Source organism: Giraffa tippelskirchi, chromosome 13 (genome assembly GCF_054371585.1).
Source record: "Giraffa tippelskirchi isolate mGirTip1 chromosome 13, T2T-mGirTip1v1.2.pri, whole genome shotgun sequence".
Classification (NCBI taxonomy): domain Eukaryota; kingdom Metazoa; phylum Chordata; class Mammalia; order Artiodactyla; family Giraffidae; genus Giraffa; species Giraffa tippelskirchi.
In genome coordinates this window covers 99149688-99174968 of record NC_137287.1, presented here as the reverse complement: position 1 = coordinate 99174968, position 25281 = coordinate 99149688, and the positions used below count along the sequence as shown (strand labels likewise).

The following is a 25281-nucleotide window of genomic DNA, read 5'->3' as shown; positions in this document are numbered from 1 at the left end:
AGGGACTTGTTCAAGATGGCAGAACTAGTAAGTGGCCAAGCCAAGCAATATCAAGATCAGATGCATGCACACGCCACCTGCCCCTCTAGGCTTTCCAATACACACCCCTCTCCCAGTTGGGAACATGATTAATATGTGGGAACTTGACTAGGGGATGAATTTAGCACTTGAACAACAAACATAGTTTGTGGTAAAAAAAAAGTCTTCTTACCAATTTATCTCCTCTAAAGATGATAAGCAGAGAGCAGAGCTTTAGGGAAAAAATCAGTGTGGCACAAGTGTCTTCCTGTCTGGGCATGGGCTTAATGTACCTGAACAGGTGGAGTGTCATGGGGAAGGGGCTCTTTGACATGTCTCTAGTCTAATAGGGTGGACAAAAGTGACCAGGGACAGCCAGGGTCAGGGGAAAACTGCTGGCAAATGGAAAGCCACCTCACACAGGGTGGGGGTTGGACTGCAAGGAGATCAAACCAGTCAGTCCTAAAAGAAATCAACCCTGAGTATTCACTGGAAGAACTGATGCTGAAGCTGAAGCTCCAATACTTTGGCCAGCTGATGTGAAGAGCCAACTCATTGGAAAAGACTCTGATGCTGGGAAAGATTGACGGCAAAGGATAAGGGGCCTTTGAGAATGAGATGATTAGATGGCATCATTGACTCAACGGACATGAGTTTGGGCAAACTCTGGGAGATAGTGGAGGACAAAGGAGCCTGGCATGCTGCAGTCCACAGGGGGTCACACAGAGTCAGACATGACTTAGCAACTGAGCAGAAATGGGACCCCCCTCACACAAGAGGGAAGGTAGCTGCTCACATCCAAGGACTGCAAATTAATAACAAATTGCAAAACTAACACACCCTAGCCTCTTGTCTTTGGTCTTGGAGCTGTTAGGAATTTAAAAGGTCATTGAGCTACAATAAATAAAGACCAAAACACACCAAGGTTAGCACAAAGCACAAGTTATTTGGAGGAAATATGAGGCCTCTGCTATTTGGGTAGACAACCCACAATGCAAACAAAGATTTCATCCACATTTTAGGGAGAAGATTGTAAATTCTAAGATTAGTTTTAACAAAGAGAAAATTGAATTACAATCTTGCAATAATATAACATTTGTTGGTAAAGGAGTCACAAGACTTTAAAGAAACCTTAAATGAGTTTGTTTCTGGAAAAAAAAAAAAGAACCCCCCCCCCAAAAAAAAACCCATCTATTTTGTGCTTGAGAGATGGGATTTTATTTGGGGGTGGGGGAGTGGGGGTTTGAAATCATCTACTTCCTTCTGGGAGGCAGTGGGCTGGAGACTTACTGCAGGTTAAATTTTAAAAAAAATCAATAGCATTTCAGGTGATTGTGAATTAAGGGCTATTTACTGAGGCTTAAGGGGATTAAGGTTAAAGCCTGTGGATAATCAATGGGCAATTACTGCCATGCTGGAGTGGGGGACAGCACACTGCAGCCTTGGGGGCAGGGGCTGCTGAGGGGGGTGCTGTGACTGCACCCCTTTGACTATGAGAGGTATGCAATGTGTCAGCATGTGGCAAATCCAAGGAACCAGGGCTTCAGTGCATACTTGGAACTGTTGCTTCTTCATCAGCCCCTTGGAGATGCCCAGCCTTTGCCCTCCCTCTTCACCACCCTGGAGAGGACCCTACCAGGGAGGAAATGAGACCCACTTCCCAGCTGCACCTGGAGAGACAAAGCCAGAGGTGCTGACCTGAAGCTGCCTCCGTGCCAATCAATCCTGAGGCTGTAATAACTACCGTTTTCTAATTTGAAGGCAAAACCAAATAACCCAGAGGAGTAATTCGGGCCACATGCAGCCCTCTTCCTGCGAAGGAGCACAAATTGATTTTTCTTTCATAAGCCCAATTTTATGTGGCTTGTCGACCCTTCCCTCATTTCTGAGCTCTTTTCTTTCTTTCTGCTTGAGGCACGACTAACAGAGGCTCAGAAAGTTTCTCGCTTCTGAGTTCTCGCTTCTGTTGGCACAGCTTCACTTCTGTGCCTAGGGAGGGCAGAGAAGCCAGCAGCCCTGGGCCTGTCTTCAGAGCGTCACTGATCCTTCAGGGTCTCAGTTCGCCAGTGTCCACCACCGAGGGACCAGAGCCTGCAGAGTGGTCCACCTCTGCCGGAGCACTTAACTCTACAGAAATATTGACAGCCTGGCTCTGCCCAGGAGCTGTGATTTAGCGTCTCTAGGGGTCAGTTCCTCTCTGGCTCCTACATCCATGCTTTTTACCAAAATGAACCTTAAACTATAAACCCTGGCTCAGAACTCACCAGCAGTTCCCACCTCACTGGGAGTGAAGCCAGGGGTGGGGACAGTGGCCCAGGTCCTCCCCTGTCCTCTCTGCCTGCACCCATGCCTCCCCTCCCCCCTTCACTCTCCAAAGCCACTCTGGGCTTTGATCAGCTGGTAGTACTCTCTGAGTAGGTTCCCACCCCAGGCCCTTTGCACATGCTGATTCCTCTGACTGGAATGCTCTGATCTGCCCATGGCCAACCTGTCGTATTCTTTAATCTTCAGCTCAGTAGTCATTTCTCCAGATTACATCGTCTCCCTTCCTACGGCATTGTGCCTTATCATGGCCTGGAATTTTATTCCGTTTGTTTACCTGCTTATGTTCTTCCTGCCCCACTAGAATATGCCCTTTCATCCTTGCATTGGCATACCTAGCCCCTTGTCTGGCACAAAGAAGGTGTTCAAAAACGTCAGTGGAGTGAATGAATGAATACACTCTGAGTTTCAGAGGCCCCAGGGCAGCGCCCAGTTATCATTATGGGCCTTTTTTAGCCATGATGTTTTATGAGTCTGGGCTCATCTCTCTAGAGCTTCTCATTTTGCAGGCGTGGGAGGGAACAGAGGTCCCAGTGATTTGATCGCCCTGGGAGGGTTCTCCTGGCAGCTATTAGTGGGGTCTCCACCCTGGGGGGCACTCTCCAGGCAACTCTGGATTTGTAAAGGAGGTAGCAGGTGTCCGGTGGCCTCTGATTCTGGCAGAAAGGACTTCAGGGTCGATGGGCCTACCTGAGCTTGTTGGTGACCAAGGCCCCTGAGAGTGAGCAGTTGAAACTGGCACTAGGAGCTCAGTTCTGGTGAGAAGCATGTGGCTCCCAAGACAGAGAGTTTTTCTGAGGCTATGGACATCTGCTGAGTGGGTACTGGGCTCTTAATCCTTCATTAAGAGCTGCCCATCAGCTCACCTCTGCCCGTGGAAAACACTTTAGGGTCACCTATTCCCTCTGGGCTTCCTTGGTGGCTCAGTCGGTAAAGAATCCACCTGCAATGGGGCAGACCTGGGTTCGATCCCTGGGTTGGGAAGACCCCCTGGAGGAGGGCATGGAAACCCACCCCAGTATTCTTGCCTGGAGAATCCCATGGATAGAGGAGCCTGGCGAGCTGCAGTCCATGGGGTGGCAAAGCCCTGGACAGGACTGAGCGACTAACTACAGCACAGCACATCCCCTCTGGCCCTCTGGTGGACACTGTTCGAGAGTGCTCCAGGCAGGAAACTGAGCCCAATCTTCCCAATTTCAGGCTGGGAGGAGGCCTGACTGGGGCTTCCTGGTTTTGGACTGGGGTATGCTGGCTGGCAACATGTTTACTGCAAGTCAGGGGAGACCCATTCTATTTTAATACCCACCTCCACTGGAGGTGGTCTGTTAGGGTCTCTGTAAATTTCCTCTTCTCTTCTTCCCCCACCGCCAGGAACAGCAGAGAAAGAAGCCCAGGCATGGATGCTGAGACTTTGATTTATACCCTCGATTTCTTGCGTTGCAAGCTTGCCCCCCTTCTTAGCTGCAGAGGTAGCCCTGGAGCCCTGGCGGCCCCCAGTCCGGATCCAGGAGTGCTTTCTGCAAGCTTCCAGCCAGACACAGCTGTCCCCTCAGCCCCAAGTGGGGACAGGCTCACGTCACACAGGGTGGTCAGGGGCAAAGCCAGAGACCCAGGCCCTTCCCACGCTCCACCCTCACCTGCAGAAGGACGCGAACAGGAAGTGCCATCAGTACTCACCGAGCAGGCAGTACCCCGCCCGGCGGAAGCATGTGGGCCACCCATTAGTCATTATGGAAATTCATTACCCCAAGAGATCAATCAGCTGAAAATATAAACAATTTCCAAAAGCTTTTAGGGAAATTCATGAGTGACAGCCATAATGGCATTACCAAGAGAGTAGGACACACCACTGATGGAGCCGTGGGCAAGGCCTGGCTCCAGTCCGGTGAGGACCAGCCCGCCTACACGTTTCTGCAGCCCTTGCCATGGCCTGAGGTCAGGCTCATGGCAGGACCTCCTGAAAACCTGAGTCTCCCCAGCCGGAGGGGGGCTCCTCCACTGAGAGCTCCCGCTCTCATTCAGGGCTCGGGAAGGAGAGAGAAGAGATGAAGCCATGGGCCTCCTCTGGGCTCCCCAGCAAATTCCTCCTACAAAACGATACAGAAAAGCACCCTGTAATGGATGACAATATTCGATGACGATAATAACAGCTACCTGCTGATAATGTAGTCCCAAGTATTACTGTTGTTGCTCTATTGTTATTAATGATCATTGTTGATCTTAATTACTTAGTTGGTAAAGAATCTGCCTGCAATGCAGGAGACCCTGGTTCGATTCCTGGGTTGGGAAAATCCTCTGGAGAAGGGATAGACTACCCACTCCAGTATTCTTGGGCTTCCCTTGTGACTCATCTGGTAAAGAATCCACCTGCAATTCAGGAGACCTGGGTTTGATCCCTGGGTTGGGAAGATCCCCTAGAGAAGAGAAAGGCTACCCACTCCAGTATTCTGGCCTGGAGAATTCCACAGATTACAGTCCATGGTGTCACAAAGAGTCGGACATGACTGAGCGAATTTCACTTTGACTTTTCACTAATAGTAACACTGAGTACCACTCTGGGCCAGGCCACTAGTGTTTTGAGAAGTTTAACTCTGATCACAACCCTGCGAGGTAGGCACTGTTTTCATCCTCATTGTAGAGACAGGCTAACAGTTATACCCTCTAATATCCTTTCGTTCCATTAACAATGTATCTGGGGCCCTGTGCCAAACAGGATTCTCTGGTTCCCTAAAGCACTCTCTCTCTCTCACTTTCACCAGGCATCCATTCAAGAAGATTTTCTTGAGCTCCTACTGCATGCTCCATATTCTAGATGCTGGGGAGACAGGGCAGGGCCCATGCATGGACTATGTTTCCTACTGGGTTTGCTTCCACTCCCTGCCCAGAACCTACAGAGCATCTCTCCTGAGAAGCCTTTCCTGAGCATGTTAGCTGGAGGCAGGGGCCTCTTTGGTGGCCCCTAGATTCTGTGTCTCCCCACCTCAGCTCTTAGAGGTCTGGGGCAACTGGTCATTTTGCATCTGTCTCTCCTGTTTCAGGGCCAACCTAGGCAGTCAATGAGTATCCGTGGGATTTTATCATTAGGAAATGAGCTCCAGGAAGGCTGGGTCTGTATTGTTCACCACTGTACCTCCTAGAGGGCTTCTCAGGTGGCGCTAGTGGTAAAGAACCCTCCTGCCAATGCAGGAGACATAAGAGTTGTGGGTTCGATCCCTGGGTCGGGAAGGTCTCCTGGAGGAGGGCATGGCAACCCACTCCAGTATTCTTGCCTGGAGAATCCCAAGGACAGAGGAGCCTGGTGGGCTACAGTCCATAGGGTCTCAAAGAGTTGGACATGGCTGAAGCAACTCAGAATGCATGTACCTCCTAGAACAGTGTCTGGTCCAGAGTTGGTGCAAGATATATTTGTAGAATGGGTGGATGTACAGATGGGTGGATGAGTGGATATTTCTATGTTTAAATGGATGGTTGGATGTTAGATGGATGGAAGGAAGGGCAAACAGATAAAAAAAAAATGGGTGGATGAATGGTCAGAGAGATGGTTAAATGGGTCAATGCCAGGATAGTTGAATATATGGATAAACAAAATGTTGTTTATTAGGATAGAGAATGGCATGATTAAATGGCTGATTCAGAATCTTAGCATTGATGAACAAAACGCTTTCCACTGGCTTGATTCTTGAGAGACAGAGAGAGAAAGATGGGTGGGTGAAGGAAAAGAGAGACCCCACCATCCCACACACACTGCATTCCTGTTTCTCTCTCACTGACATTTCTCAAGTTTGTTTCCAGTCCTGATGTTGAAAAGCCAAACCGTGGAGACAGCAGTCTCTCCTGGCTCCCGTCCTGGGTCCGGTGCTTTGCCCTCCTGTGTGCAGACAGCTCAAACCGGAATACTGACCTCTGCCTGGATTTCCTCAGCTGCCTCTGGTCATGTACTTGTTCTCAGAACTGTGAAACTTCACACGTATGATCTGGAGACTTTCAACTCCCAAGTTTGCTCAGCCAAAACAAGCCATCATTGTTTAATCTTGGGGGTTCTTTCCCATGGAAACAGCTGCTGCAAGTGTGGCCATTTCTACAGGCCTGGTGCCCACAGGGCTCCCCACATCGCCCCATCACCCCTGAAGATCCAGAGTTCCATTTAAATTCTAAAGGGAAGTGTCTATTCTGCTGCCATTCCAGTGGCATTTCTGGAAAGTGAGAATAGATGGGGATGAAGGGACAGGTGTCAAGGGTTGAAGAGCCCTGGGTGGTCTCTTAGAAGTTCATGGTTTTCTCTATAGAAATGGAAGAGCAACTTTGAGTGTCAGAGGATCCTAAGTTGCTACTTGTCTCCATGTCCTCAATGTAGCTTCCTGGGAGTTTAATTGCAATGAGCTAAGTCGCTTCAGTCATGTGCAACTTTGTGTGACCCTATGGACTATAGCCTACCAGGCTCCTCTGTCTGTGACATTTTCCATGCAAGAATACTGGAGTGGGTTGTCATGCCCTCCTCCAGGGTATCTTCCTGACCCAGGGATCATACTCGGTTCTCTTACGTCTCCTGCATTGGCAAGCAAGCTCTTTACCACTAGCACCACCTGGAAATGCCACACAACGTGGCCAGGTGTTAGCAGGGGTGGTCTTGTCCAGTCAGGTCAGGGAGGGGAAATGAGAGACTCTCTATGTGCAAATGTGTTCAGTGGACTTTCTGAAGCTGCAGTTTCCAGAAGGGACAAGGACTCCAAGGGGTAGACAGGAAGAGTGCTCAGAAGTTGTGTCAGCCATGTGAACGATTAGGAGGACATTCATTCATTCATTCATTCATTCAACAAACACCTGAAAACTGGGCTGGGCTTGGGGTTCCCTCCCACCCTCCCACCCTCTGAGCAGACCCCCTGATGTTCCTCTACTGCCATCCTCATTCCCACCCCATCTCTTGACCTCATCCCCTCCCACTCGAGCCTCTTGCTGCAGCTACTGCATCCCTCCTGCTCCTCCTCTGCGGCCCCCACTCTTTCTAAACATCCCCCACTCTGCTCTGAGTACCTATGACTCCAACATTGTCTGCTTAAAATCTCCCTGCATCATTGGTCTTCACCATGCCTGAAGACAGGGACTTGGTCTCATGCACGGCTGAATCTCAGGTGCTGTGCATGCAGCTGGAGCTTAATAAATGTCAGTGGAGTGGATAAGCGCAGAGAAGAAGGCAGAATCAGCTCCCTGCTTTATGGGGGTCTTGGCACCACAGGGAAAGAGGCCTTAAACAAATGTACAAAAATGAACATCCAACTACAAATTCTGACAAGTGCTCTGCAGAGGAGGAAAGGAGGAACCTCCTGAAGGGGGTGGGGAGTGTCAGCTTGTGAGGTCTGGGGAGGCACCTCTGGGCATGTGGCATTTGGATGGACCCTGTGTGGTGAGAGCCAGACAGCCTTTCTATATTTTTTTAAAGCTTTTAAAAAGTCAACATTTATTCCTTTTAAAATGCTCAAGAGACTTAAAAGGTCCAAAGGCCTAAAGATATCCAGGCTTCAGATAAGATGAGAGGCAGCTGCTGACTCCGTGACTTGAGCTTAAACTTCCACCTGCTCGATTCTGTACCTCCACGACTCTTCCACCTCGGGAGTGAGGAGCTGCTCTGACTTTTGCCATACTTCATCAAAGACTACCACTCTGATAACAATGAGAAACACAATGGCCTTAGCAATCACTGTCATGGCAAGGGAGAATGTTTTGTGATCCAGAGAGAAAGCTGCCATGGCAATTCCCAAAATCGAAATGATTAATCCAGTGAAGAATAAGAAGAATCGTTTATAGAATCTGTATGAACACTTGCCTTGCATCTTTAGCAATACGCATGCCTGGCCTCTGGCCCCAGTCCACTGCCAGGTACAGATTCCTACGTTCACCCAAGCTCAGGTACTGAGTATTCACAGCAGTGTTTTTCCCAAGAGCTCAGGCCTGGTGCAGCCCAAAGACTGGTCACTAGACGTGGGATGGACACATCATGGTCCCTCCCTGTGACAGAATCCTGTGCTAGTTGCCATTGGCAACCTCTGTGACCTGGATGAATCCCAGACTCAGGGGATGAGGGGAGCCAGGTATTTCAAAGGTCTGTTCTGAATGGTTCCACTTAACAATGTGCAAAGCGGTTAGGTGATGCTGGTGGGAGTCAGGGTCATAACTGCCCTTCCAAAGGCAGTGGTGACTGCAGGGTGGTGACATGGGGCTTGAGAGCTTGGTCACCAGGTGTCACAGGCTGGGGGATCAATGAGTGCCTCAGGGAGCTGTGCCCCTCTCTATACAGTTGCACAGAAGTTTAAAGATGAACCCCCCAACTACTACTCTGAAGAGAGCAGAGGGGACTACTACTCTGAGGGGAGCAGAGGAGCCACTAGGAGGCACAGAGAAGTTGTCCTTTGGGGCCAGATTTGGGCTCCTTCTCCTGGACGCCCAGCTTGGGACCAGCCAACCTCTCCTGCAGGGCACCCTCGCTCCCGGGCTGGCCTTCCACTTCTCTCTCCTACTGGCCACTGATCAATCTGACCCCTTTACAGCCAGGCCAGATGGGATGGTGGGGTTAGGGAGGAGCTCTGCAGAAAAACTGCACCTGCCAGGACCGAGCATCTCCAATCTTGAGAGAGAGAGGAGGCACGTGTGGATGCTGACGCGTGTGGTCCATGTAGACCTAAGGTCCCCGTGAACATGGGGAAGAAATTCAAATCACAGTTATTGAAGAAATCACTTTGGCTCCCCAGGAGCCTCTCAGGCTAATTTCTGAGCAAGCAGCAGCAGCCTGGTGCGCAGAAGGCTTGGCTCCTCTGCTCTGGCCCTCGGGTGAATTTGCAGGCGTCGGGGGCTACCCTGGGGAGCACTGATTAGTGAGGGACTGGAGCCTCATCAAATTCCCAATTGGATGTTCCGCCACCCAGCAGGTGTCTTCTGCTCAAACTGAGAGGGGCCCCAGAAGCTGAAGTTATCATCATCATAGTTTCTCATTTACTGTTTATATTAGCTCTTCCTTTGGGTGTCAGCAATTTGCATGTTGAAGACTTTCTGGAATCTGAGGGGTGGGGGTGGGAGGATGGGGGGATGGCTGTCTCATGCCCCCAGTTTCAACAGGTTCCACTTTGCTCACAGCCCTTCCTTGCTTTCTCCTTTCGTGCATTTTAATACAGGTTTGTATTTAGAGTGGGTATTTTGAAAGAGAAGTTAGCATAATTTTTAATTTAGAATATCAGGAATCCAATTTCTTCGTCCCATCAGTTCATAACATTGGCTGCTTGACAAGCATGTTCCTGTTGGCCCCCGTGGCTCTGGCCGCTCCAGCTCAGGGTGATGGCAAGAGAGAAGTCTACTTAGATAGATTGAGGCTGGGCTGGGCTGGCCTGGCCTACACTGGACTGGGTTGACCTACACAGGCTGGGAGAGACTGGTCCTGCAGCTCACCTGGGCTCTGGTTTACATAGAAGTTGAGGCTGGAGCCAGGCTTGGTGTCCACACAGCAGGTTCATTTCCCATTCAAAGGGTGGCTCCACCAGGGTCCCCAAAGCATATAAATTTTTTTTAAAGAGCTAAGAAAGAAAAGTGTGAAAGTGTTAGTCACTCAGTCATGTCCGATTCTTTGCGACCTCATGGACTGTAACCCACCAGGCTCCTCTTGCCTGGGATTTCCCAGGAATGGGTTGCCATTCCCTCCTCCAGGGGATCTTCCCGACTCAGGGATCGAACCCATGTCTCCTGCATTGCAGGCAGATTCTATACCATCTGAGCCACCAGGGAATAATCAAAACCCACATAGGGCTGAGAAAGTGGAGAGAGGGGGTTGAAATAGAGGCAAAGAGCAAAGAGATATAAAGAGCAAATGAGAATCCATGGGCTGGAGCACAGAAATGGGGTAGGAAGTAGTCCTCAGTGTATGTGGGGACCCACGGTGGGTTCACCCCTGCCCATGCACATCTTGGGACACACGTGCTGTCCAAGTTCAGCATAATGAGCCAAATGTCCTCCCAGCAGCCCCACCTGGGGAAAGCTGTCAGCCCCAAAACTTTAGAACTCCAAGTTCCTCCTGGAAACTTCCTTCCCAGTGGTCAGGACAAGCAGAGAAATTTCGGAGCCACCTGCCTCCACCCTCCCCACTCCACTCTCTCCTAGTTGACTTCCAGGAAGCCAGACTTGAGTGGTAATGATATCTCACAGCCTCATTTTTTACTCAGGTAACACATTGTATTGTTTAATTCCTGGGATGAAAACAGTCGATAGATTGATGAAGTCGAAATGACCTTGTAGTTGAGAAAAGACCCTTCTGTGCCTCGTCTCCCTTCTAGCTGCCTTCACCAAAATGCTAATCACCATCCTTTTAATTGATTGACGCATGGCTGCTCCCTGGGGTGTTTGCATTGCGTGGGGCGTTTGACATTTTGCAGCCTCTCTGCTCCAGCCTGGGATCTAGGCTTAGCAAGCATGCTTCCGGGGCAGACACTAAACATTATTTAGAGTTTGATCTTTCGCTGACATAGCGGGCTCACACACAGCATCCTTAATTGATGGAGGAAAAATCGAATCCGGAAGAGTGTGTGTCCCCAGGAGACTCCTAAAACAGATTGCTGAAGGGGCACAGGCCAATCAGTCCCTCAATCCATAGTATCGAGCATCCTCCCGCCCCCCTTCTTCCCCTTCATCAGTTCAGCCCTGAACTCCGTGCTATGAAGGCCTCTGACTAGGATCAGGTGTCCAGAGATGGGGACTCTCCCAGGTGTCATGAGAGGTACCCACTTTCGACGGTAAATAGTCCAGGATTTGCAGCCGGTGCCAAATGCAGGGAGGTGGTGGATGAGGGTCTGGGTGGACACAGGAGTGGAGGCTCCTGGAGGCGTGGAGGATTTGCAGGGTCAGAGGGGCCGGGGGACAATGCATGTGGAGGTCACCTGGCTCTGCCATTCCCCATCATGTGAACCTGGCTGATTGCTGTGGGACAGCTCCGAAGCCTTGACCCTCTCCCCTACACAAGGGAGCTTCTTTGGAATTGTTGGAAAGGGGGAGATGCAAGAGTTGGGGGGCAGAATAAGTAACAGTTCCAACATAGAGAAGTGTGGCCAGGTCAAGACCAAATCTAACTACTCCCCAGGGTTGTCTGTGTCTGGAGGCCCAGCCCAGCTGGGTGCAGCCAGCACCTCAGTTTCCTGAGCCTTTAAGCCATTAATTTCATCAATCACTTGAGAGGGGATCCTACCCATCAACCCATCAGGCTGGTCCCTGGACCAGCTGTACCTTGCTCCCTGTAAACAAAATTCCATCACTGATAACACAGAGCCTCCTGGGCCTCGATAGATGGCCCCAACAGGAATTCCAAGGCCAAGAAATGGCACATGTAACTTTCTCCTTATTAGCAAAAAAAATACCCAGAAAAAGTGTTCATGTACACAGAACAATGCCGTATGTGTCCACCTCAGCGTCGAAGTAGTGCTGAATTATTCCTAAGTGCCCCAAACTGCTTAAAAAAAATCACTCGATCTTGTCAACTGTCTGTGACCCCATGGACTATACAGTCCATGGAATTCTCTGGGCCAGAATACTGGAGTGGGATAATTTTCCTTTCTACAGGGGATCTTCCCAATCCAGGGATCGAACCCAGGTCTCGCGCATTGCAAGCAGATTCTTTACCAGCTGAGCCACCAGAGAAGCCCAAACTGCTTAAGGGATTCACTTTTCAAGTGCGTATGTTTGGAGCACAGGAGGACCTCCACCACTAGGGTCTTTGGGTTCCGAGTTAGCTCCAGTCAAAGATAAGAAGCACTGATGAAGGAGCCAGGCTAGAAATCTGGCCTTAGGAAATGAGGTTTGAGGTATATTTACAGTCAGTGAAATGTTCACATTTAAGACTGCAGCTCTGGAAATTCTACTAGGTATCTACCTGTGCGACTAGCATCAGACATAAAGCTTTTCCAAAAAGAAGGGATGTATGTATACATATAGCTGATTCACTTTGCTGTACAGTAGAAACTAATACAACATTGTAATGCAACTGTAGTACCCCAAAATAAAAGAAGACATGAGGCATTTCCTTCAGCCCAGAAAGTCCCCCTCTCTATTTCCAGGTGACAACCATCTACCCCTCAACCCTGGTAACCCAAAGACAACCAGTGTTCTGACTATTGGTACCATAGACTAATTCTGCTTGTTCTTGAACTTCATGTAATTGGGCTGATACAGATATTCATGGGCTTGCCAGGTGGCTCAGAGGTAAAAAAAAAAAAAAAAAAACAACCTGCCTGCCAATGCAGGAACCACAGGAGACACAGTTTCGATCCCTGGGTTGGGAAGATCCCCCAGAGTACGAAATGGCAATCCACTCCAGTATTCATGCCTAGAAAATCCCATGGACAGAGAAACCGGTGGGCTACAGTCCGTGGAGTTGCAGAGTCAGACACGATTGAGCACACACATGCATAGATATACATGGTCACATCTGGCCTCTTTCACTCAGCTTAATGCTTTTGAGAACCAGCCATGGTGTTGTCTACATCAGCAATTTGTTATTTTTTTCTTGTATGAATGTATTTCCTTGTGTGTATATACCTCAAACTGTTGACTATTCTCTACTATTGAGAGATACTTGGATTTTCTCCAATTTGGGCACTGTTATCCAAAAAGCTGGGCTTTCCATGTGGTGCTAGTGGTAAAGAACCTGCCTGCCAATGCAGGAGACACAAGTGATCTGGATTGGATCCCTGGGTCAGGAAGATCCCTTGGAGGAGGGCATGGCCACTCACCCCAGTATTATTGCCTGGAGAATCCTATGAACAGAGGAACCTGGAAGGCTACAGTCCATAGGGTTGCAAAGAGTCAGACACGACTGAAGTGACTTAGCATGCATACGCACACCCATGCATCCATAAAGCGGCTCTGAACACATTTGTACATATGCTTTCCTTCCTTTTGGGTGAATTCCTAGGAGTGGAATTGCTGCGTCACATGACACCTGCTGGTTAAATTCTATCAGGAACTGTCCGAAGGTCCCAGAGAGGCTGAGCCATTTCCCTCCATCGTGGTTTCTGAGAATTCCTGTTGCTCTGCATCTTTGCCGACACTCGGTTTTGATGGGATTTTCAATGTTTGCTGTTCTCATACACTTGGAATGGTATCTCACTGTGCTTTAATTTGCAGAAAAAAGTGAGTTTGTAATTAGGCTTGGTTGTTTCTACCTAGGGTACTCTGTGGGAAAAGGAAAACAATCAATGGTCTCTCTGAGTTGGAATGAATGGACGGTTATGAGCATGCTTTTCTCAGTTAACACAGTAGAAGTTCCCCAAGGAGGTGCTGTGAGCCGGCCAAGAGAGGGACAGCAGGCCCAGATGCCACCAGGGCAGCCCCTGGGACAGTGTTCTTCCAAAGTCCTCAGTTTCAGGATCACACAGAGCAATTGAGGATCCCGTGTGGACAGGGCCTCTGTCTCCAGGACTTCTTTCTTCTCTTTGATGGCCCATGTGTCAGGTTGCCCAAGTCTCCCATGCCAACTCCTGAGGATGATAAGCCATCACTTACGCCTTCGCTGGGCGGATATATTAATGGGAGGGGGCCGTGTGGACCTCAGTGACAGCTGCTGGCCCTGCAGGATGCTGGCAGGCTCAGGGAAAGGTGACTGATCGACAAGTGTCCAGCAACATCGATTCGCCACCCCCTCCCTCACCCCAAACAAGTGCCTGCTCCATCCTTCCAGACAGCCTTAGCTACCCCGAGCCTTTGATGTCTCGCTCTCTGCAAACCCTGAAGCACAGGGAAGGGTCAGCTGGTCTCTCCTTGCTTGGGGCGGCCTGCTGGCGCAGCGGCAGAGCTCGGCAAAGCAGACATGCTCACGGGCTCCCACAAAGGATGTGTGCAGCTGAGTCAATACATTCAAAAATGGTGATGAGGGGGATGATGGTGATGATGACAGCCAATCCTTGATTGCTTACTACACTGCTCAGCTCATTCCCTCAGTTAACTGTCACAACCACCAGGTGGGAAGAGCTGCGTGCTGGGCGGGAGAGCTGAGCTATATGCCCGGGAGGATCAGGGTTTGAGCCTTGCAGGGCCTTCTTTCCCATCCTGCCTTGCGGGGAAGCAGGAGGTCCCGGCTTTGCCCAAAACCCACGTGCTTGTGCTTGCATGGGTCAGAGAAACGCAGCTTTTGACTTGAGTGTCTCTGGGGTTGGCACAGGTGAGGGAGGGTGTGTGTTCTCAGTGGATAGGCCAGGAAGGCCACCTGGAGGGGGAGGCAGCCTGAAGGCTGGTTGGAGTTGCCTAGGAAAGGGGTGTCCAGGGTGTGAGTGACAGCAGGGGGACGATCCAGAGGTGAAACCTGGTGTGTGTGTCTGATGGGGCTTCAGGCTCTGATGAGGAGAGGGTGATGGCAGGGGAGTCTGACCCGGCTAGGAGCTGTGAGTGCCAGACACCGGCGCCTGGACCACAGAGGACAGGCAGGGGGAACACTCTTAGAGGTTCTAGAGAATTGTTTCACGAGAGAACACATTTCCTATGTGCTCTCATCATCCCTTCGGCAGATGTTGGCTGAGCTCCAGTGAGCACAAGATGCTGGGGAGGGACTCTGTCATGGTGGATAATTCCGGTTCCCTGGCCTCTTGGAGTTAATAATCCAGGGAGACATAGATGATACGTAATCACACAGATGTGACAGAGAAGACTGGGTGGGGAGAGGCTGCATGGCCGCTCTGGTCGGGGAGACGCAGTTGAGTGAGGATGCAGTGTTCTGAGTTGAGGCAGGGTTGCTAAGGAAGAGCACTGGCTCCTGGGAGGTCCTGAGCACACCTCTTGTCCCCCTTCACGGATGGTCCTTAGGATTCTCTCTAGACAGAAAACCCCAAATCCTATGTGTTGGAGTCTTGGGGACGATGAGACAAAGATCTAGAAGATTCTAACATAGAGTGGATTTGGGGGAAGCCGTGAATCATGACTCGATGAGATAGAGGATGGAGCTGATCTGTGTTGGAGGAGCGGGTGGAGACAAGTGAGCGTGGAGTGTGGACAGGAGGTCCTGGGGGAGCTTGGAGGCTGGCGAGGGGAGGGTAGGCTAGGCTTGTGGGGCCACTGACACCCTGCACCCTGTGGCCCAGATCTGCCTGATCTACTCTGACCCTTAAAAACAAACCCAGGTCTGACACTCCCCCCACCACCTTGGGGGGTCCATGGGACAGCTGGCAAAACCGTCGCCTCCCTGGAAGACACAAACCATGCCCCATCTTGGCTGCCTTAGATCAGGATTCTCCCCATTCTACAGATGAGGAAACCGAGTCCCAGACACCGGCGAGTGTTGTAGTGCAGCTGGCCTTCAAGCCGGGTCAGTCTGATGTTACAGGTGGTGATCAAATTTGTTGTGTAACATCAGTACCTGCATAAATGTGCAGGTGAGACACTCACACCTGAAAAATTCCAAAGGAGAACAAAAAGTGGGAAGGAAAATCAGTTTCTAGCCCCTCCCACTCCCCTTCCCAGTTCTCCAGTCTCCCTCCTCCAAACAACAGCACACAATTTCTTGGACATCCTTCCAGGGCTATGCTATGCACATGCATATCCCGCACATATGTATGTATGTGCTATGTCAAGTCACTCAGTTGTGTCCGACTCTTTGCGACCCTCTTGACCATAGCCTGCCAGTCTCCTCTGTCCATGGGATTCTCCAGGCAAGAACACTGGGGTGGTTGGCCATGCCCTCATCCAGGGGATCTTCCCGACCCAGGAATCAAACTCATGTCTTCATGTCTCCTGCATTGGAAGGTAGTTTCTTTACCACTAGCACCACCTGTTTATGCATAATGACCCTCTTTTTACTTTTTATTCAAACAGCTGCATCTAACATGTACTCTTCTGTGCCTCGATTTACTCAATTGACAAGCGACTTGGGGGACAGTTCCGAATCAGTGCCGGTGGACTTGACTCATTCTTGCGATGGCTTGCAGAGAGGTGTGCATGAGCCATAACTCACAGAGCCATGCTGTGTGCCTCTGTGTGTGTGTCTGTGTAGAGTCAGTTATACTCCTGGTACCTCAGTAGTTTCTGGCATGGGAAAATGTCTTTGGGGCAAATACCTAGAAGGGAGTTGCCGAGTCAAAGGGTGTGTCCGTCTTCCATCTGAATGGATGTTGCCAGTGGTGGTATTCCAGGGTGTCCCCAGGCCAAGTCATGGCAGGATATTGCCAAACACTGTGCTCTCACCAATCTGATAGGTGCCTCATTTGCATTGTTCTTGCCTTGAGTGAGGCTGGGCAGGTTTTCTTTTACTTTCACAGCCAACAGTAACCGTGGCTTCTCTCTTCAAGTCTTTCAAGAAACACACCTTTGGCATTACCCTACCCTGCCCCTCAGACACCTTGTGTGGGATGATGGGGAGTGGTCTTGGGTCAGGGTGGGTAAAGCATGCCTAGGTCTTAGACTCTAGGACCAGCACTGTGTCCAGCTCTCTGTGCAGTCTTGCAAAGACCTGTGCCCACCTACGAATGCAGTTTCCTCCAGGAAGAAGGGTTTGGATCGGATAATCCTACAAAACCTATGAATCTCTGCTTATTGCATGATGCTTGTGGCTGGCAATTTGCTATCTACTCAGGAGGAAATGGATCTGGGCTTCAGGAGAAAGAATTTAATTTAGATACTGTGGAAAACTTCCTGATGTCTCAGGATATTAAACTCTGGAATGAATGATGATGGTCTGGGGCTGACTACCTCTGTAATACCAAGAACTTCAAAAACAAGATGACTCACTTGGCCTTGTGGGAAGAGTTTCACTCGGGCTCTGAGATGGGCATCTGAGGCAGCATGGGGGTCATTTCAGGTCTCGGTGCATGATGGGTTTTGTGTTTCCAGGGCCGAGGACCATGCCGGTCAGCGATGCTCAGCCAATTACCTGGAGTTTGTGCATCACCCAATTTCATGACTTGGCTCATTACACGTGTTAGAAGCAAGCACACTGTCAGGCCTCACTTAATGAATTCCTAAAATTAACATTATTGAAAAAATAAACTGCAACGGAAGCTGCTGATTTGAATCAATAGTTCAAGTGAGCGTGGTCAAAGACTGTCAGAACTCAGTAAAACCACCTAGAAGTTTGGCATCAAGGCCCCAGGCCTGGTAGGGCACGGGGTTCAGATAAGTGAGCTTTCGGTTAAGGGGAAACAGAAACCATTTTGAGCACCCAGACTTCCTCTCTTCTGGCTGCCCCTGGTGGATCTCACTGTGGATCCTGCTCAGGGGCTCCTGCCTTAGTTAGCAGAATTCATTCAGCATCCCTTAACCTATTTTTAATGATGCAAGGTCCTGTTTATTACTAACATCCATGACTAACGCAGACAGCTGACCCCACATCTGCAGAAATATAAAATATTCATGTTGTTTCGGGGAGGAGACTTGAATTGTCTACTATGGCTTCCTTCTCAGTACACAGGAGCAACTTTCAGCATCCCCCAAAGAGCCTAAACGACCTCCACCAGGAGCCCCCAGTGTCTGGAAGACTCACCCCAGTCCTACCTCTCCACCCCTCCTCCTTTCCTCCCCATCCCCAATATCTACAAGTAGCTCCTCCCCCCCACCCCAGGCACTGTTCTTTGGGCTCAGGAATCAGTGGCAAAGACAGCACGGTCCCTGCCCTCAGGGAGCTTGACACATGCTATGGTTACAGGTAGTAAACAGACTCCAGCACAGCTAAACACACAAGGACAGACTCTCACAAGTGCCACCAAGGAAACGCGTCAGGGCGGAAGGCAACCGGCCAAGAGAGATGCAGGAACAGGGGACTTACAACAAGGTGGGCAGTCCGGAGGATGGCGTAGATACTCTGATGCGGAGATCAGAGAGTTCCAGAGAAGACGTTTCCCAGGCCACAGGAAGACGTCCCATTTATTAAGTGCCTACTGTGTACCAGTGCTGGGCCAAGTGTTTCCGATGCTTCATCATCTTGGCTTGGATCTGCACACCCACTGCTGTGGGAGATTTCTAATGGAACTCAGGTGGAGAGCTTTGGTTTTTCTTGACTATTGGGCTATTGATCTTAGTTGGTGTTAGAAAATGTTTCTGGCTCCTCCTACTTGGGATTTCATGGAGAGCATTGCTTAGGAGCAGGTTAAGTTTTAAAAAGTCAGTCCATCTACAGTTGATCCTATAAATGGTAGAGTGGGTGGGCTGAGGAAAGGGCTAAGGTTGCAGCGACATGTGAGTCAGACGCAGAGGCCCTGGCAGGTTCTTAGGAGGCTGCAGCCTTCTGGCTGATTCCGAGCCAGAGCTGGGATTCTCTGGGTCCCTGAGTCCCTTTGTTCCTGGGCTTTCCTCCTTCTCAGGGTGTTGGTGCCAGTGTTCAGTTGAGACACGGCTAGTGTGTTCCCTGTGCCTTGGCTGTTCCAGCCCTCTATCACCCCACTCTGCTCCGCGGGTGCCCCCAGTGTGGCTGAGACGAGGAAGTACAGAGGGGGCAGCAGGCAGGTGGGATGCGGTGGGGAGCCCTGGGTCAGGCTGGGCTGAGATCCCAGACTTTCTCATCCTCAGCCATGCGGTCTCTGGCTAGTCCTGCCCATTCACAAGCTCCCAGTCTGTGAAATGGGAGGTCACAACTGCCCTGCCTGCTCCAGGGCAAACTTGGAGTCAAGCTACAGAGAGGGGTCATCCTGTGATGGGAGCACAGACATGTCCACCTGGCCAAGAAGCAAATCTTGTCCTCACCATCACTGTCACCCCCTCCTGGCCTGCAGGCCCCTTATTACTGGGCTGAGGACCTGGAAACTGGACGTGGCTGGGTTTCTAGCTGGCCCTTTGGGTTTGGCCTGTGTCCAGGGCTAGAAAGACATTCCTGGGGCAGGTGAAGGGCTAGGGCTCTGAGGAGGAGTTTACGACAGGAGGACAACCTGGGCACAGAGCTGTGAGTGGGAGGGCCACCCAAGAACAAGGATGCTAGATGCTTGGGGCACAGGGCTCCCCACCTCTGCTGCCTGGTACCCTCGCTGTCCTGTGTAGAGCAAATTGAAGGGATGCTTAGTGGACCAGGGTCATCACCACCTCGTCCTTGCTCTGCCCCAAGTCCTGACACCCCAGGATGCCACTTCCCCTGGGAAGACAGCTGCTAATAGTCGAGCTCAACAGAGAGGTACTTGTCTAGGTGAGGGGTGGAGCTGCTGGTCCCGCCTTTTCTCCACAGCTGCCCATGAGGGCAGACACAACCCATGATCACAGCATTAGGCGTGTACATTTCCATGGCAGATAATTTGTTCTTATAAGAAAAAATATATAGATACAGATATATGAAGGGTGGTTAATACGGCACCCTTGCCTTTGCCATGTGACCGCCGCTGAGCTTGCCTGCCCAGATCCTGGCTGTGAGGTCCCTCTTGTTTCAGCCACCCTGTGTCCCTTCTTCCTGAGATGACGGCAAAGCACAGATCTTCAATTTCCTGCTAACTTGCTTTGGCTCTGAAATCAGGCTGCACTGTTGTTCCTCCTGGGCAAGAAACACAGTGTTCCGAGAAACCACATTCTCCATGATTTATGGACCAGCCTTTTGGGAACCAAATTAATTGCTGAATGTTCTATCGAGTAACTGGTCTCTGGCATTGAAGAACCTGGTACAGGGTGGTCAAGGGCCTCATAGTCCTTTCTGGAAGCAGAGTTCATGCTCCAGGGACAGGCTGATGGGCCAGGAACCTGGGTTGCAGAGGTCAGCCATGTCCAGAAGGGGCAGGGCATCCAGGTTGGCCTTGTTGCTTTCCTGACATTCAGGGGCCCTTGGGACAGCTGTGCTGGGCTGTGTGTCTGCGTGTGGGTATTTGTCCATCCTCAGAGCCCACTATTCATCTGCCTTCTGTGAGGGGCTTGGCTGGAGACTGAGGCAGGTTTGAGAATCTGACTCAACCACTGCAGGGGTGTGTCTGGCCTCTCGTGTCCCCGACACGTGTGGGTAGATCAGGAGAGCCACGGGGATCCTGAGAGGCTGGAGGGGGTCCCATCTGTATGACAGGTCTTGAGTGTCCCTACTCAGCCCACCCTTGAGGTCACACCCACTCTGTCCTCTAGCTCGAGCCGCTCCCACTCTTAAGGGGGAACGCCGCCATTGCCCAGGACCCCGCTCCAGGCCCACCTCCTCCAGGGAAGGTGGAGGGCGAAGTCTCAGATCTCCTGGCCTCCTCCTCTGTGGGCCACAGGGACCAGGCAGACTGGGAGTGGAGGAGCGTCCTCAGTTCCCAGAAATAAATAGGGCTTTGCCACCCAGAGTCTGAACGCAGGTGAGAACAGCAAGTCCCTAATGGGGCAGGAAGACCTGGTCACCTGTGAGCATGCCCCTCGTTCTGCTCCACTGGAGGCCTCAAATGCCAGCATGGGCCAGTTCTTGCCTCTCACACCAGAAGATGGGTGGGCTTCGCTGTCAGATGTATTGCTTCAGCCTCACCGGGATGGAGCGTGTGGCAGGAAGAGACTCGAGGCTCCTGCCTGCTCTGCTCTTTCCTGTGTCCCTGGGGACCCCTCAACACCTGAGCCTCTGTTTCCCCAACTAAGAGATGGAAGCAGAGGCCAGGGCTCCTCTGTGGGCTGCAGGGAGGAGTTGGCGAGGCCATAGCAGTGGCCAGCCTCACTGCCTCCTTTCTGCCTCCTCCTCCCTGCTCTGAAAGTCACCTGCCTGCATCTCTTGTGTGTCTGCAGCTCTGGGCTACTCTAGAACCAAGGGCTGCAGGGAGGAGTTGGCGAGGCCATAGCAGTGGCCAGCCTCACTGCCTCCTTTCTGCCTCCTCCTCCCTGCTCTGAAAGTCACCTGCCTGCATCTCTTGTGTGTCTGCAGCTCTGGGCTACTCCAGAACCAAGGGCTGCCCCCTCCTCTAGAAGGGCCAGTTTTGACAGAGGAAGGAGGGCCGAGGGCCAGGGGCCAGTTCCCAGGGCAGCTACAGACAAACCCCAAAGAGATGGGCAGTTTTTCCTCCAAGGCCAGGAAACCACTGCCCTTGCCATGTGACTGCCGCTGAGCTTGCCTGCCCAGATCCTGGCTGTGAGGTCCCTCTTGTTTCAGCCACCCTGTGTCCCTTCTTCCTGAAACCTCATCAGCAGATCCCACCCTTAGGTTTGGACACGTGAGGCATCTTCTTTAAAAATCTCTCCCTGTTCACCTATCATGAACAGGTGGTTTCACCTTCACATGCTTGTCCCAAACTTTGAACCATTTTCTGAGCTACAGGGACACTAAATTTGGGAGGAAGGCAGGTGGTCCGGGTTCCACATTTGAGGACGCATTTGCCATGCCAGCCTCACTGGGTGCAAATGGCACCACTTTCATAAGTGCATTCTCTTTGATGCTCATCGGCGTCATTTTCTGATGTTTGTTTCTAAATCAGTTCACCTTAAAAAAAAATAATAGATTTCTTTACAAAGGATTGGAAGTAGAAAATCATTTTTCCTTGCCATAATAAATAGATGGGAACTGTGAAAAGAAAGGCAACGGAAATGAAACATTATGAAATCTGCCTGGAGACCTTGCCCAAAGAGTCTGAGTGCAAGCCCTGCTTTGTTTGAAATGGAGGCTTTTTTGAGGGTTTGGGGTGGTAGACATGAGATTGAGATTCTTCTTGATATAATGAGAAAATGTCAAAGAATCGGACAGGAAATCAAATATTTCCTTACACGATCTGTCCTTGCTCCACCACACTTCAGCAAACTTGGACAGTCACCCCAGATAGGGAGACTGAGGCACTGAGCTGAAAGGACAGAGACCCTGGGTCAGAGAGGAAGTGCATGGCCTTAAGAGGATTGGGCATCTGAGAAGGGCATGGAGCCGACCGCAGCTCCACGCTGGCCCCAGGTGCTCCCCTGTCTCTTCCTTTGCCTACAATGACTCTCTCCACAAGGTTGCCAAAGAAACCCACAACAATCCTGTCCCCAGACACGCAATGTTGGTGGAAAGGCACATTCAAACTCCACCCATTCCTCCTGGAAAACCAAAGGGGATGTTTAAGCGAGCTGAACGGAGTGAAAGTCTCTCAGTTGTGTCCGACTCTTTGCGACCTTATGGACTATACAGTCTAGGGAATTCTCCCTGCCAGAATACTGGAGTGGGTAGCTGTTCCCTTCTCCAGGGGATCTTCTCAACCCAGGAATCAACCTGGGGTCTCCTACATTGCAGGCGGATTCTTTACCAACTGAGCTATCTGGGAAGCCCAGGGGATATTTAAGTGAGCTGAATGCTCCAAACTGATGCAAATGCCCCAAATTGTGGGGCTGCACCTCATTCCCATGGGATCACCAGGAGCAGAAGGCCAGGGCACTGCTTTAAGGGTCAAATTTTGCTTTTTTAATCTTGTACAGTTACAGTAATTATTAACAACTACTGAATTCTACCATGAGTCTGGCATTGTTCTAAGTGTTTTTATTTTACAGTTTTTTTTTTATTAAGAGTCTTTCAGTCACCCACAAAGAGAATAATTCAAATGGCTTAAGCCCAATCCAGTGGACAGAGGAGCCTGGCAGGCTACAGTCCATGGGGTTGCAAAGAGTTAGACACAACTGAGCGACTTTCACTTCACTGAGTCCAATCCAGACATCACTGGCTGACATATCTGAAAGGCCAAGGGGTATTTCAGCTTCAGGTATGGCTGGATCCTGCCACACAGGGGTCATCACAGGCTCTGCTTGTCTAAGTGCTGGTGTCAGAGCTCTGCTCCTGTAGCTCCCAGGGGGAAAGGACATCTTCTAATCACTCCAACAAAAATCTCAGAATTCTCTTAGATTGGACAATCTGGATCACTATGGTTACAATGATCCTGGCTGCTTCAGGGCTGAGTTGCATAAACCCTTTCCTAAAGATCTAGGGTAGTCAGCCCCTCTCAAACTACATGGACTGAGAAAGGAGAGTACATTCCTCCAGGAACGTCAGGATATAGTTACCAGAAGAAAGGGAGGGGAATTCCCTTGCTGTGCTGTAGTTAGGGCTCTGCACTTCCACTGCAGCAGACATGGGTTTGATCCCTGATCAGGGAACAAAGACCCCCCACACTGCAGTGCACCCAATATATATACATATATGAAAGTGAAACGGATGCTGAGTCATCCGAAAGAACATTTGTCCTCTGTGGTCTTTTTTCATGCAAACCAAACACTACCTTCAGGAGCAAGTCCTATTATGGCGCATTTTGCAGGTGAGGAAGTGAGGCACAGAGAGGCTGCTTGGATAAGCTGGCAAATGAAAGACACCTCCAACCCAGCTGCAAGGTTCTTTGTAATGACCCAAAAAAACAGTTTTGGCTGTTGTTGGTTCTCTGATCTTCTCTATTTGTGGCTCCTAGACACCAGCAGCCAGGCGCAGAGGAAGCCTGAAAACACTACTCAGGTGCATCTATGAATGTTTGCTTCTGGTGTTTGTGTGACTGTTTATGTTTCAGAATTTCCAAAGACTACAGAATGTGTCCAATGGCAAAACACATAAATTTTTACTGCAAATTATTTTTGTTAATAAATGATATATAGGTTTATACATCCTAATTAAGCAAAAATTATTTTTCACAGCAATTAAAATGAAATCATGTAAATGACTGCAATTTTAAGTTCTTGACAAAGTGATAAAGTCCATTAATGCTTCGTGACCTTACTCGGGCTCTTGGAAACCCTGCCAGCAGCCAGCTGTCCTGCCCCTTACTGAGCTTGCAAGAGACAAATTCAGAGAGTATCTGAATCTGAGTCCTCTGGAAAACTAACTTCCAGCTGGAGGTTGCTCTGTACCCTCAGAGAGCTGACAGTCAACATCTGATTTACTTATATGGGGGAGGCGGATTATAAATCACTAGACCATCCATCCAGACACAGAGATGGGGGAGGAAGTCACATTGCCTCTCACTTTTGGACCACCAGAAGTAACAGGGTTTTGTTGTTTTTTTTTTTGCTTCTACTCTCACTGCCCTTGCCTTGTTCCTTGACTTGGTGGGACCAACTTGAAATGTCCTCTCACACATCCATTCATCCATCCATCCAATTATCCATCTCTCCATCCATCCACCCATCTAATTATCCATTCATTCACCCAATCACCTATTCATCCATCTCTCCCTCCCTCTATCCCTCCCTCCCTCCATCCATCCCTCCATCCCTTTATCCATCCATTCACTCCTCCATCCATCTATCCATCTATCCAGTCAATCACTCATCTATCACCAAAACATTTATTGAAAAAGGATGCCAGCAACTATTTTCCAGGGCATAGATCCACATCATTTTTTGGATCAAACCACCTCCTATTTATCAGGCACCTACTGTGTGCAAGGCAGGTCCTTCTTTACCCTTAGACAAACTCTGCCCATTTTTCTGGGTTTCCTCATCTCTTCCACCTGGCTACCTTTGCCCACCTCAGCATCTGTCACTGTCTCACTCTTTCAAATCCTGAACCCCACCTGCTCCTCTAGGTGAGACCCCATCACATAGCACCAGCTACCTCTCTTGTTTTATAGGTACTGGTCTTGCTTTCTCTTGGATACAGTGCCCCAAGGAAGGAGTCTCTTGACATGTCTTCTTTTGTCCTGAAAATTGGATGCAAGCAAGAAACCTGGATCATTCATTCATTCAAGTAGAAACACTCATACACACCAACTTTGTGCCAGGGACCAGGGGTAAAGAAAGACTAAGATGTGAGACTCACCTCTCTCGTCTGGGAAACGGGAGATGCAGTCTGGAACCCGGACTCTGTAGACAGCAGGGCACAGGCTTCAACCAGAAACACTCAAGATCCAAGTTTAAAAGAGCTCTGCAAGTCACAGAAAACACATCTGTGGGCCAAATGTGGCCAAGGCTGTTAATTTGCAAACTCCCATTCCTCTAGGGTTGTTCAAAGGATCGACTTGGATAACAAGATTAAAGGGGAATAGACATGCCCAGAGGAGCAGTGGTTGAGTCGGAGCAGAGAAGTGGCAGTTAGGGCAACTCTCAGGGCAGAGGTCATGCTCCATGTTTGCTGGT

The 25281-nt window shown here is 50.1% G+C and overlaps 2 long non-coding RNA genes across 2 annotated transcripts; both read right to left on the bottom strand.

The window, feature by feature from the left end:
* Nucleotides 1-947: 947 nt before the first annotated feature.
* LOC145531459 (uncharacterized) lies at nucleotides 948-25066 on the bottom strand. Its single transcript, XR_014072461.1, has 3 exons — nucleotides 24965-25066; nucleotides 9775-9899; nucleotides 948-4427 (listed from the first exon to the last, which is right to left on the bottom strand). It is a non-coding gene; the product is annotated as an uncharacterized LOC145531459 (long non-coding RNA).
* Nucleotides 7767-8360, bottom strand: LOC145531458 (uncharacterized). The gene is made up of 2 exons (XR_014072460.1): nucleotides 8162-8360; nucleotides 7767-7998 (listed from the first exon to the last, which is right to left on the bottom strand). It is a non-coding gene; the product is annotated as an uncharacterized LOC145531458 (long non-coding RNA).
* Nucleotides 25067-25281: the final 215 nt, after the last annotated feature.